The sequence below is a fragment of the Pleurodeles waltl genome, chromosome 2_2 (genome assembly GCF_031143425.1).
Source record: "Pleurodeles waltl isolate 20211129_DDA chromosome 2_2, aPleWal1.hap1.20221129, whole genome shotgun sequence".
In the NCBI taxonomy this organism is placed as follows: Eukaryota; Metazoa; Chordata; class Amphibia; order Caudata; family Salamandridae; genus Pleurodeles; species Pleurodeles waltl.
Window position 1 is genome coordinate 1,039,318,986 of NC_090439.1, and position 12,971 is coordinate 1,039,331,956.

Genomic DNA, 12,971 nt, shown 5'->3' on the forward strand with positions numbered 1-12,971 from the left:
TCTTTGTATTTTTCATGTTGCTGCCTGTTCCGCTCCAAATCTTGCCGTTTCCTGCTTCCATTTTTCCAGCCACTCCCCCTTGCCACTCAATGATTTACACCAAAATGTAGGACTGTATGTGCAGAGTTTTAAGCACATTCGGTGGAGAACTCCACACATAAGAGATAGGCTGGCCCTGTGTGTGGATCTATGCTCTTACATATGTGAACTGAATTTATGAGTACATGAATTAGTATGACAGAAGTAATGCCACACATTCTCATACAGATCTTTGTGAACTGCCTCTTTAAGATGTAGCTGTCGTAGCAGAACCCAAGATTCTAAAGAAAGAAAACACACATTAGAAGTTTAGAACGTATGTATCTTACGGAATGAAAGATTTCCTAGCTAACAAGAAGGACAGTTTCAAATCTATTAAAGACACAAAGGCGAGGAGTATACATTCTCTTCTTCACTTTAATAAACAACGGGTTCAAAGTCAAACATTCACTACATTTCCCATGAGCGTTCAGTCTCAGGTGGCCATAACAACCAATAACCAATCATAATGCAGTCCAAGGTGTATATGTATTTCCATGACGTTGTTTCCTCTTCCTTCTTCTTCACTGTAGGAAGATAAGGTTCATGACCCATAACTCATTCTTTAAATCTGTGCCTATTGAAGAAGGGAAGTTTATTATACTAATTTCGATACACATTGAAAACCATAACCAAGATATTCATACACAGCCGGAAAAGGAAGAATCAGAATTAAAAATTTCAGCTGTTGATATTGATCAAAACAGGCTGTGCTATAACAGAGAACATTTGTGCAATTACACGTCTACTAAATGGCTAATAAAATGGCTAATAACCCTGTCACAAAGATGCAGTTCAATATTTTATTAATGTTTTTTTACAGATAAACAACAGACCACTAGTTTATATCTATGCAGTTCAAAAGTATGAAATATCACATTCCACATGTCAATGTAAAGTCGAGTTAGGAGGAGTTGTATATCCTGATATATATATATTGGGTGGGATAATCCTCACCTTAGTGTCCTTAATAGAATTGAAACTTTCCTTCTCGTTAGCTAGGAATTTTTACATTCCATGTCAGGACCAGATGCGAAAATTATGCAGGTTCAAAGCTTACTTACCACCAGAGATGAGGCTTCCTAAACAGGTTTAAAGTTAAACCATTTAAATGTAGACTCGGATGACCAATCGGCCAAATTCGTGATATCCTCAAGCCTGGAACCCACCTGAATGGCTTTTGAGGCCATGGCTCCCCTGGCAGAGTGAGCTTCAAACTGGCGAACGTCAATGCCTGCCTCCAACATAATAGACCTTACCCACCTGGCACTAGAAGGGGAGGAAACTGCCTTAAAAGGTATCTTAAGAGATATCAGAAGTTGCTCTTACCTGGTGCTCTGATGTCCGCTGTTATATCCTTATATGCCTTAATGCACCATACTACACAAAGCTTAGGAGAGTCCTGAAATGCTGTGTAGGATACTGACCTGATATTGCTTTTGGTTCTTCTAGAGTTAAAATTCTTTCTAAAATGTCTAGAGAGAGCTCTGACATCAGATACCCTTTTGCAAGATATTATTCACAGGAGCATGGCTAGCTTTGCTGATATTTCCTTATGGGTAAGGTACTGATTATCCTGCCAGCTAAGCAGTAGTCTAAAGACCAAATTGACATCACACAAGCTGGAGTATCTGGGCTCTGGAGGATTGGCTAGTCAGATGCCCTTCATAAGCTTGCACACCCAAGGGTGTTCACCAACCAGGAAATTGTTGATGGGGTGGTGTCCCACCAAAATGGCTGACCTGAATGAATTGACTGTGCTGTAGGCAAAACCAGATTGTGTGAGCTCTGCTAGGAAGTTCAGGATGTCTGTAACTTCTGCGCCCATAGGCTCAAGATATTTCTCAACACACCAATGCATCCACCGTGTCCAAGCCGATTGATATCACTTGATGGTATTGGATGGCCAGGCTTGTTGTATGAGGTGATCGGAGTCGCTCAATAGTCTTCTGTTCTGCAAGCGATGCCTGAAATTTTCCAAGCCATGGGCCTTAGATGTCCCTAGAGAACAAGAGGATGGTGACATCCATGGGGGTCCAGAAGGATGTCCGGGTGGAATGGAATTTCTATTGGAGCTGCCCAGGACAGTTCCAGCAGGGAAGGTAACCACACCTGAGACTTCCATATTGGTGTTATCAACACTATTGACGCTTTCTGAAGCCAAACTTGGACTCCCACTCTGAAAATAAGAAGAAAAGGAGGGAAGGCATATGGTTGACCCTTCTTCCAATCTTGAAGGAACACATCCACCGCCATGGCTGCTGGATCCAGTCGCCATCTGACGTAGATGGGAAGCTAGGCGTTCAGGATGTGAACAGGTCCAAGCTGCATGGACCCCATTGGTCAATCAGAGCTTGGAACACTGAAGGGAGTAGTTGCCAGTAGCCGGAACCCTTGACATTACAGGTATTCCAGTCTACCACTTAATTCTGAACCCCCGGTAAGTACTCCACCATCACCGATATCTGTACGTTGCAGGCAATAATGCCAGAAGTTCTTTGCCAATTCCACTAAGGCTCTGGCTCTTGTGCCGCCCAGTCGGTTTAAGTACTGTACTGCCAAAATGTTGTCCATCCTTAGAAGGATACAGCACTAAAGTCTGTTGCAGGTGAGGTAGTGAATTGCAAATGAGCCCAACAGGAGTTCCAGGAAATTAATGTGGAGGTGGAGTTCCTCCTCTGTCCATTTGTCCCTCATGGAGATCTCTCCGCATCTGGCTCCCCAGCCCTGCCGACTGGCATCTGTTCTGTAATCATATCTGGGGCTGAGCCGAAAATCGTTCTGCCGGTCTAGGTCTCTATGTGTTCCATCCACCACTGGAGCTCCGTTTTGGCCTCTGTTGTCAGGGAAATAACTCAGAGTGCGTAAGGCACCTCTGAAGGTGGGAGGCTTTCAAGTGTTGCAGAGTCCTGTAGTGCAGGGGACTGGGAAATATCCCCTGGATTGACAATGACAATTATCCATCAATTCTGGCCAGCTGACATAGCGAAATCCTGCCTCTCCTTGGAACCTTTCAAAGCTCTTTCCTGATTTGGGGTATTTTCTATATCAGTAAGCTCAGGTTTGCCACCTTGGAGTTGATGAGAAATCCCAAGAAAGCCATATTTTGCATGGGCATCAGCTCCGACTTCTGAGCATTGATCACAAATCCCATGTTCTGGAGCAGAGTAATAGTCATTGTCAAGTGTGTGAACAGTTGTGATCGGGACTGATCCACAATAAGGAGATCGTCCAGGTGGATGATAAACCTGACCCCTTTCAATCGCAGGACTTCCACCACCAGTCTGGAATTCATATATTTGTCCTTCCATGCAAATTGGAGGAAGCGCTGGTGTGGTGGATAAATGGGGACTGTGAGATATGTGTCCTTGATGTCCAGCCAGACCATCTAGTCGTCCAACATAAAGAGGTTCCTCAATAGGTAAATCCCCTCCATTTTGTAGTGGGGTATACCAACCACTTGTTGAACTGTTTCAGGTTTATCACTGGTCGATAACCATTGTCCCTCTTTTCTATAAGAAAAATGTTGCTGAAAAAACTATGCGGGTGAAGTACAGACCTGAAAATCGCCTCTTTTTGCAACAGTTCTTAGACCTCTGAGTTGATGAGGTCTGTCTCTTTGTCTGAGAAGTATAGGGGGGAAGGTCCATACGACTCCATGTGGTATCCTTGTACCGTTTTCATTTTCCCATGGATCTGCCCATTTGTAAACAAAATGTCTCAGTCGCCCCCCCAAGGCTTTAAGGGAAAGAAAGGATATGCCTTACCACTGAAACCTCCAGGGGGGTAGGCCCCTCCTCTCGCTGCTCGTCTGGCTCTTCCTTTATCTCCCGCTCAGTTGGGGAAGAAGACCCCTTGACGGCAATCATGGTATCCATTGTTCCTGTTGGGTTGTCCTCTGTAGGAGGGTTGGTGGTCTTGATGGCTCTTCCTGCCCTGGCGAAAACCTTACTCAGGAAAATCTTTTGATGGAGGCCTGGGCCTTGTCCATCGCCGAGAAGGTGGCAAAAATGTTCTGACTTCCTTCACGAATGGTCTCCAAATAAATGCTCTTGCGCCACCGCACCGGCCTGGGATGTGGCAAGCTCACCAAATTTGGGGATTGATCTTGATTAACAAGGATTGTCTCCTCTCAGCTGCAAGGGCACAGTTGGCGTTCCCCAGGAGACATACTGCCCTCTCTGCCCACCCTGCGTCAATGTCCGTAGGGAATGGCTTACCCATTTATTTGGATAGTTCTGCCAATTCAATGATCTTGGTCAGGGGCCCCAAAACATCGAGCAGTTTATCTTGACACGCCCGCAAAGATCCATCAATCTCCTTATTAGGGGCTCTTATATACTTAAAAAAGGTGCACAATTTTGGATCAATATCAAGGGTTAAAGCTACCCTCCCATCAAGAGAGAGTCATGGACATTCTGCTCACAGGCGAGCGCGTACCTCTCTTTCTAAGGGCTGCCTGATTTTACTGCCCACATATTCTTCCACTTTTGGTTCAGGGAGCCACTGTGAGGACCTAAGATGGAATATCCCTTCGTAGAAGAGTCCTGGTCTTCATTGGAGAAGCCGCCATTGTCAGTCTCACCCTCCTGTTTTTCAGGTGGCCCCTTGCCCCGGTCAAAGTTCGGAATGACTAAGTCATGCTTTTATTCTGGCATATCTCCCCCCCCCGAAAGGGTGCGTTTTTTAACGTGTGCGCACTCTTGTGGAAAGCTTCCTGAAGACAGTCGAAGCTCTCTAGGTGCCCGTGTCATATTTCTGGGCCTTGGGCGTACTCCTTAAGGATTGTTTGCTGGGCCCTTGACTTGGGCCAAGTTGAGGCTCTGCTCCCCGAAAGACCAGTGACATCAGCGTATTCACACTCTAATGCAGAGGTGCCAGTGCTCTAGATATAGCTACTGAGGTAAGCTTGTCCACCTGGGTAGGGAGTCGGTATTGGGGTGGCCACCCACCTTCAGACAAAAACCAAGGGGTAAATTTGTGGTCCCTGAATGGTTCCATTAATTATGAGGGAGTGAGAACCTAGGCAGAAACACCTGAAAAATGGTCAGCTGGATATACTATAATGGGCAGTCCCCTCGCTGGTGCTCTGGAATAGGGGTGGGTGGTGAACTCCACTCCGCTCGAGGAGTTTGCTGAGTTTTTCCCACTCCCAAAAAAACTCTGCGCAGTGGAGCTGAGTTTTTTCCTTGGTCGCGCTTGTCGAGGGTGAGTTGGTGAGCGGAAGCAAGAAAAATCTAACTAAAGACCACCTCCTGGCAAGATTTCTCAACACGAGTGTTGCAACCGCTCACGTTGAGAAACCTTCAGTTCGCATTGAGGTAGCTGCCACTCAAGTAGAAAATCAACTCAAGCAGCAGAAAAGAAGCAGTTCCCTCTTGCGCTGGGCACAGAGCTGTTGGTGCTGATTTTACAGTACGGAACAAATACCTGGTGCTAAAAATCAGCACAAACGGTGTGACCTAACGCACTTCGATGCTTGCGGAACTCCACGTAGCACTGCAGAGGTTTTGGGGCACTTCGCAGAGCTCCACGTAGCGCAACTCCACCCAGGCCTACTCTAGACTGACAAAAAATGCAATGATTTGGAAACTACAGGTGAAATATATGAAAATTGCTTCAATTGCCGTGAAACACACTTATAATGAGACGCAATGGCTGTTAGTAGGAGCAGACTGCACTCGCAGTGTAGAAGCGGCCAGGCGGCCGAGACCAGCAAACAGACCGTATTTGCGGTGTCAGGCGAGGGTTGGTAGGGCTGTGATGTTAGAGAGATCTACAGTGTAGACTCTCTAGAATAAGCCCTAATGTGTATTGCTGAGCTGAGGAGCACAAAAGAAGCTACTCCATCAGACTGTGATGCACACATGGATTGCTAGCGGCGTGAAAGAGTGCCCTCTAATGGACCTGCTCTGTATCAAGGAGATACTGCGCTCAGGCCGAACCCTACCGTGCAACACAAGCTGCTAATGAAAAAATAGTCGCATTGTAACAGTGGCACATACACAATATCAAAAGAAGCAAGCAAAGCAGTTTTTATCCTGCTAGGACTGCAACTCCCCAGAGAGAGTTAAGGATTGTATGGAACTTAACTGACAGAGCAGTGAAGAAGAAGGAAGAGGAAACAACGTCATGGATATACAGACAAATTGGACTGCATTATGATTGGTTATTGGTTGTTATAGCTACCTGAGACTGAATGCTCATGGGAAATAAAGTGAATGTTTTTTCTATGACTTTAAACCTGCTGTTTATTAAAGTGAAGAAGAGAATACATAAAACTTGCCACCGGTCCTGACATAGAATCATAAAATGCATCCTGTACAGACTGTGCCAACACTTTCTTTTTCTCGTGTACTTTTTTTAAATGTAATGCTGTTTTCTGTGGGGAGTAGGAGTATGAAGCAAGAGCACCAATTATGAGGCTGACGCATTAATTAAATTCTTCGCTTGTAATTATCATGTAATGGGGCAGGTATTTAAACCAATATGTGTTGTGTTAAAATAACGATGAATTATATCACTTTTGCTGGATTTGAAAATATACCCAAATAAAACACGTTTTGAGGTGTGAGCAATCTTATTCAGTGTTATCAAAAGTAACTTCAGGCTTGAGTGGGAAATTAACACACTTAGGCGGTCATTCTGAACGCGGCGGGCAGCGGTCGCCACCCGCTATGCGGTTACCGGCGAATGACCGTCCCGCGGTCAAAAGACCGCGGCGGCCATTCCAACTTTCCCGCTGGGCTGGCGGGCGACTGCCCGCCGGCCCAGCGGGAAAGCCCCTGCAACGAGGAAGCCGGCTCCGAATGGAGTTGCAGGGGTGTTGCAGGGGTGCAGTGGCACCCGTCGCGATTTTCACTGTCTGCTAAGCAGACAGTGAAAATCTGTATGGGGCCCTGTGAGGGGGCCCCACGACACCCGTTCCCGCCATCCTGGTTCTGGCGGTGAAGACCGCCAGAAACAGGCTGACGGGAAGGGGGTCGGAATCCTCATGGCGGCGCTGCAGGGGAAAACCGGCGGGAAACCGCCGGTTCCCCTTTTCTGACCGCGGCTTTACCGCCGCGGTCAGAATAGCCCAGGAAGCACCGCCAGCCTGTTGGCGGTGCTTCCGCTGCCCTCCGCCCTGGCGGTCATGGACCGCCGCGGTCAGAATGACCGCCTTAGTTTTTCTATAATTTTGAAAGTGCATCATCTCTTTATCTTTCCTCAAGATGTATAGAGCTGAAATAGAACAGTGGTCCTTTCTCAGATGTACTACAGATGTCCCACTTTATTGGACTTATACCCCAAATTATATTTTTTCTTGGGCATTAGGCACTGAAAAATCAATGTTCTGGCCTAATAAGTAAATAAATACATGTGCTGTACCAAAAGCAAGCAATGAAGTAAAAAGGTGGAAATGTCATATATGTATATTGATGAATGTACAACCATTAACGTTTTTGCAACTCTCCTACAGAGAATGTGGAATTCAAGGAGGGGAATTAGTAAGTGTAAGAAATTGGATTATTAATCAAGGGGTTCTACCCACCTTGAGTAATGATCACAGTCCTTGTTAGTGTGAACCATCAAAGTTCCTGTAGGAAATTGGTTATTATTTGTGTGGCCTGCACAAGTAATAGGTCTACAATCCCCTTACTGCAAGAGTTTTCAAGCTTTTAAATGCTACACCCCAACATGGAAAAAATAATAATTGGGCACTTCCTCAAATTTTTCACAATTATTATATTCTAATAAGCTGGTGATGTGTAAATATGTATTGACATATTTAAACATTGCAGTTAGGTTCTGTTACCTTTCTTAAAAATGAAAAAAAGTATAACTTTTACATTTTCTGCTTAGCACAAAACACAGTTATATGCATAGTACTTCTTTTGGCCAGAGCCTGGCACCCCCCTGGGATCAGTTGAGGCCCCCAAGGGGGGAAGCCCCCGTTTGAAGATCCCTGCCTTACTGGGAACTAAGCACCCATGTGTAGCGATTGACTAGCGCTGGAGCCTCCTGCTCCTTCAGACATGGGCACGGGGAGTGGGCAGGCTCTCCACGGCTAGGGTGGGTGCAATGGCACTTCCCCCGCCATCCTTTTGGCATTCAGGGTTCAGGAATGGGGTCCCCAGGTGCTTAAAAGAATAAAAGCAGGGGCCACCACATACATACAGATGGCGAGCTCTGTCCACCAGGGGCAGTGCAGCAACCCTCCTCACTTCCAAAGTGGTGTAGTCATCAAAGAGCTGGTTCTCTTGGCTCCCTGCGCTAGTTCTCCCCCTGATCTTGGTTCCTGGGTGCAGAAAAGTCTAGGGCTTCCCTCCAACTGGTCCTCAGGGTGTTTAAGGGGGCCAGCCTCACTGGCCCTTGGGGAGATCAATTGCTTCTGGGGTCAACTGGAGTCCTTAGTCCTGAGTGGGGGGTCAAGGGGTTCTTCCTTCCAATTCTGCATGACTGTATAAGTATCCAGCAATGAAGTGTATAAAAATCCACAGGCAAGAGCATCTCCCCCTTGTACGAGAGTTTTTAAAGGGGAGAGGAAGTTTCCAGCAGTCAGGTACCTCTAGCCAATCTTAAGGTGCCACGTCACCTCTCCACCCCTGTCCCAGCCCTCCTGCACTGCATGCTAGGACAGTCCAAAATGCCATCATCCAGTTCAGGCTGGACTGTTCCCATGGGGAATACGGTCAAGACTGATTTGCATATGGCTGGGTCCCAACTGGAATGCCATGGCGAGCAAAATAAACTGATGGATTAAACCCAGATCTGTGACTGGGGTGAATGTTTGATTTGTTCTGCATTCCATCCATCATCTGTTCTTTGTGCATTTGTCGCCCTAAGTGGGAAGGGTATGCCCAGAGGTGTGCCCCGTGCTCACTATGCCACCAGATTCAAGCTAGCCTGGCTGAAGAAGGGTGACACCGCAAAACCCGTCCCAGGATGCTTATTTCTGGCCCGGGGAGGACCTGGCCTGGCAGTTTGGGCTGGAATGTTCTCATGGCGAACAAGGTCAACCCTGATTTGCAGATGCCTGTGTCCAAACTGGAACGGCATGGCGAGCAAAAAAAAATGATAGATTGAACCCAGATCTGTGACTGGGGTGAATGTTTGATTTGTTCTGCATTCCGTCCATCATCTGTTCTTTTTGCATCCAGGAGTCACTAGTCACATCAGCTCCTGGGGTATCAGCTCCACCCCTGGATTTAGGTGTTTGGGCACTCTCTTTTGTTTAGTGGGCTTGGGCAGGATGATTCCTGGTGCATTGTGACAGCTGAGTGATTGATGCAGATCATTTCGCCCCCACCCTCTTTCCTCCTCTGGAGCTGGGAGAAGTACTATTATTTGCTCCTTTTGTGTTGGGGGGGGCTTTGTTCCTGCTGCTGGAAAGAAATGTAATTAACTGGGCACAGCAGGGTGACAAAAGGCCTGGTCTCTGATCCTGAGCTGAGATAGATAAATATGAAAACTGTGGATGACCCATAAGGTGTACAGATATCATTTTTGAAGATACATAATTGATTTTCCCGTACAGTTTACACTCCAGTTCAAGATGCCAACTGTCTCTATAGGCCAAAGGGGAGCAAAACTGCACTCTACGGACGTTCTCTCCCTATGTGTATAATAGAGTGTCACTATAGACAAAACAGTAAATCACAGTGATTTTCCCCATTAGCATACACTAACAGTATAAGGCCTATCCCAGGTGAATATCTAATCCTGCAGAGCCCCCATTGTGCCAGCCTACCAGTGCCCAGTTACCGGACTGTGCACGACAGTAGTCTCCACGCACATCCTGCACACAGGTGCACTTGCATGTGCACACATGTGCACATTTAACCAGCCAAGTGCCCCTTCACCTGGCTGCGTTGCAGCTGCCTTATCTTAAAAGGCAGACACTGGTGGTAATCACACGCAGTCTATTTGATGTGTGATTGCCATGGATGAGACACTGGTAGTGAGACTGACCCACAGTAAATAGTCCAATACTAGGTGATCAGAAAAGCAAAAAATCCTAGTGTACTGAATGGGTGGAACCCAATTGCAACAGTTCCCTAACTTAAACTAAGCACAACACTCTGATCCGATGGCACAGAACAGAAAAGCTTAACTTGGGGCAATGTGTAAAGAATATACCAAAACAGTAGTAAAGTCAAAGTCAAAGTTCAGAATGCATGCTCAACCAATCTTTGGCCTCTCTACAGAGAGCAGAGTACCGTGGTCAGGTGTGCCAGTTGTAATTTTGATTCTGTGTAAAAGTACGTGATAGAGGTGCAAAGCTGTCAAAATATTGATTGGGTGAGAGATGAAGAAAAGGCAGTGCTTACAGGTGACTGCATGCATTGTGTGGGGCAGGTGAGGGGGAAGGAGATGCAAGGAAGTATATGCAGGACAGAGTGAATTGAGGGTGCTTAAAATGATCGAAACAAATCAATACACTAAGTAATGACATTTCCACACATTAACATTTGTGTGCTGTATGTTTTTATCAGTAAAACTATGTCTTTGCAAATGTAATGGTAATTTCAGTTGAAGATGTGTTGCCTGTAATGCAGTGTACTACCACATTATGCATACTCCACTTTATTTCACTCCTCTCTTCTCTGGATCACTCCATGCCACTGCAATCTACTCTGCACCACTCCATTCTGCTCCTCTATACTCTACACTGTACCACTCTACTTTATGCCAATACACTCTACCCCAATCTAGTCTAGGCCACTCCACTCACCTTTGCACCACTGTAGACTACGTCAATGCACTCTATACCACTTTACTATACACCACTGTACTTTATTGCAGCACTCTACTCTATGCCACTCTATTCCACTCTGCACCTCTGCACTCAACACCAATGCTCTCTACATCACTCTGCACCACTGTAGTCTATGCTACTCTATGCGGCTGCACTCTATGCCACTCTACTCTACACCACTGCCCTTTATGACACTCTACTCTGCAACAGTGAACACTTTGCCACTGACCTCCAACACCACTGTACTCTGCACCACTGCACTCTACTCGCCACTGCTCAATTCTGTGCCACTCTACTGCACTCTTCACCAATGCCCTCTATGCCACTACACTCTACACCCCTCTATGCTGCATCACTGCACTCTATGCCACTTGCAGCACTCCACTCTACCACGCACCACATCACCCTATGACACAGCACTCTGGACCACTGCACTCTGTGCCACTGTAATCTATGCTGTAACACTCCGCTTCTCTAGTATTCACCAGTAGAGTAGTGCACTCTGCTCTAAACCAGTGCAATCTACACCAATGCACTCTACACCACTTTACTAAAAACCAATGCACTCTATGCCAATGTACTCTGCACCACTTCACTTTGATCACTATACGACACCTCACTCTACGATATTACACTCCATAATACTCCGTTCCGACACTCTACTCCATTAAACTTTACTCCACTCTGTGCCACTAAACACTTTACTCTACTCTGTGACTCTATACACAATTGATTCTACACCACTCCATGCCACTTAACTCCACTCTATTCTATGACATACTACTCCACTCTATGCCACTCCATGACATTATATTCCACTTTAATCTACAATACTCTACTCCACTCCACTCTATGCCACTCCATGCCACTGCACTATACCAAAATGTACTATGCTCAACGACACCCTATTCAACTCTCTCTGTGGCACTCCACATTACTTTACCCCACTCTATACCACTGCACTCTTCTTTATTCCTCTCCACTCTACTCCATTCTGACACTACTCCCATCTAAAACACTCTACTCACTCCTCAACACTCTGTGCCACACCAATCGACAACACTTTATGACATGTCATTCTCCTTAATGCCATTAACTTGTAGCCATGCTAGTTTACAGCATGGCTAAAACACGGTAGCAAAGCCAAAAGCTGTGCTCAGTTGAGACCTATTGGCTTTGCCAATGCTTGTTTATAAAGTATGGAACTCCAAGATGACTTGCAGTATCCTTATCATCTACCCCAAGGGGTACAATAGCCCATATAATACCACACCATCAACTTACCCACAAGCCACTTAAAACCTTAGTGCAGCAGTTCCCAAACTGTGGTCTGAGGCCCCCCAGGGGTCCGTGACACATTCCCAGGGAATCCACAGACCTGGGCCAACAGAAAGGCATTTCTCCAGCTGGGGCATCTAGAAACACATGTGTTTTTATATTTATTACTTCCTTTGTGCAGCAGTTTTACAAGCACTGCACAGTTCCTTGTACATCCAGCAGCAGCGGCTCCTCTGCTAAGGGGGTGGAGCATTCCCCTACTGCTCTGAGCAGCACATAAAAGGAAAAATAAAATGATAATAACACAATGTTATTATAATTTTTTTTTGCAGTGCAGAGCCAAGTTAGGGCAGGGTAGGCTGGGCTGTGTCACATGGTGGGGTGGAATGTGCACCATAAATGCGCATGACGGTTTAGTCGGCCGCTTGGGCTGGCCAAACAGATATGCGCACTTAGGCCCATATTTATACTTTTTTAGAGCCGCATTTACGTCATTTTTTGACGCAAAACCAGCGCAAACTTCCAAAATGCAATTGTATTTTGTGAGTTTAGGTCGATTTTGCATCAAAAAATGACACAAATGTGGTGCTAAAAAAGTATACATATGGGCCTTAGTATTTCCCAACCCAGCTGTATTGCACAGCCAGGTGGAGAACATGAACAGGCTCCCACTCCCTGTCTGAGTGCTGAACCAGGCTGCTCAGACCAATCACAATGCTGCTGTCATGCTGGTGACAGCAGCATTTTGACTGGCTTATGGGAGCCTGGGGGACTGTGTGCTTCCCTGCTGCCGGGACTCAGGAAGAGAAGAGGACGGAGGAGAGATGGCAGCCATACACAGATTAAGGTGGTCATTCTGACCCTGGCGGTCTTT